General features: G+C 39.4%; 1 non-coding gene across 1 annotated transcript; it reads left to right on the top strand.

Moving 5' to 3' along the window:
* The first annotated feature begins 696 nt into the window (after positions 1–696).
* On the top strand, positions 697–803 carry LOC133820777 (small nucleolar RNA R71). The gene has a single exon (XR_009887176.1). It is a non-coding gene; the product is annotated as a small nucleolar RNA R71 (small nucleolar RNA).
* Positions 804–1797: the final 994 nt, after the last annotated feature.

Below are 1797 nucleotides of genomic sequence, written 5' to 3'. Positions count from 1 at the left end.
TTGACATTTCATTTCCTTGATTTCTTCCATCATTTAGGGATTCAGTTTGGATTGTTCCTCTATGAATGCATGGAGAGTATTCTCAAGAGAATTTCATTGTTGATGAGCATTGTATTGAGGTGAAGAATAGGCCTTGGATTGTTGAACTTGTTGCTCATTGCTCCATTGGCCTCCAGACGATTGAGCTTGGTTGGAATCTCCCCAACTGAAATTTGGGTGGTTTCTCTAACCAGGGTTGTACGTATGGGAGAATGGCTTGTTATATGCCCTAAGGCATTGCATTGCTTCTCATAAACCCCCCCTCATTTCATTCAAAGCTTAGCAGTCCTTAGCTAAATGCTTCGTCCCTCAACAAACAAAGCAAGGTTCTTGCGGTTCTGCTTGAGTGATCATGTATGGTTTTTGGCCATTTTTCATCATTAAGACCTTAAACTGCTTTTTTCAAAGCTTCGAGTAGGGCCTTAACACTATCCTCTTCTCGAAGTTGATAGATCCCAGATGGTTTGTCTCAGATGGTTCTATCAATAGCACTTGGACCAGTCCAGGTGTGAGACTTTTTTCGCGGTTTCTTTGAGATATTCAAGAGCATCGTCTGGCTCTTTTTCGAGGAATTCACCATTGCATATCATTTCTACAAATTGGCGCTCACTACTCGTGAGGCCTTCATAGAAGTAACTGACCAAACGCTAGTTCTCATAGCCATGGTGTGGGCACTGATTCAACAGATCTTTGAATCTTTCCCAGACTTGATAGAACGTTTCATTTTCCTTTTGGGAGAATGTGGAAATCTGTCATTTTAGATTGTTGGTCTTATGGTTGGGGAAGTGTTTCAAAAAGAAAGATTTGGTCATCTCCTCCCATATTCCAATAGACCTAGGTCTCAAAGAGTATAACCAACTTTTGGCTTTGTCCTTCAAGGAGAAAGGGAAGAACTTCAGTCGCACAGAATCGACATTTTCGGCTCGGTTATAGAACGTGGCTACTACCTCCTCAAATTATTTGATATGCATGTATGGGCTTTCATTTTCCATTCCATGAAATGTGGGCAAGAGTTGAATCATGCTAGTTTTAAAGTCTAATGCAGGCATATTAGGAGGGAAGATAATACATGAAGGCGTGGAAGTGCGAGTAGGATGGAGGTAGTCATTGAGAGTTCTTGGTTGGATTTCCTCATTGCGAGCCATTGTAAATTGATTATTGTCAGCTAAAGTTTGTGGAGAAGCAAGATTGGTGGAATGAGTTCTGGAAGGAGTGGTGGATGAATTGGAAGAAGTGTCACTAGAAGTTTTGTGATGATTCATCCACTCTCGAAAATCAAAATTAGATTTATTTTCTTTGATTTTTTTTGTTAAACTTGTTCCTAGGTAGATTTAGAGGTTTTGGGGTGACCTCCAACGCCTTACTAGAACTCCCCGATGTTACTGAGTAAGTATGGTGGATCACAAGTTAACCTTTTCGATCAAATAACCTTTAAGCATAGTGAAATTGCTTATTTTGACAGAACAAACTTGATTTTCTTATAGTAATAAGTTCAACAATGCAATAGTGCAAAAGTAGATGCTCGAAATATTCCCAGGCCGATTGGGAAGGTTGCTTGTGTACCATTTTAAACCCACTCTTGCCTAGACAGAACTCCTCGAGGTTCCTAGGTAAGTGTGGCGGGTAACGTTATCACAAACCTTATTTAACAACCAATCTTTCTAGATAGAACAATATCGGTTTCTACCAATTGTAATATTACACAATTGTTCCCAATACTAAACGTTTTATGATTGAAAATTTATGAACAATTTTATG

This window comes from Humulus lupulus, chromosome 2 (genome assembly GCF_963169125.1).
Source record: "Humulus lupulus chromosome 2, drHumLupu1.1, whole genome shotgun sequence".
Classification (NCBI taxonomy): domain Eukaryota; kingdom Viridiplantae; phylum Streptophyta; class Magnoliopsida; order Rosales; family Cannabaceae; genus Humulus; species Humulus lupulus.
The sequence above is the reverse complement of the archived record's forward strand: the minus strand, read 5'-3'. Positions and strand labels throughout refer to the sequence as shown.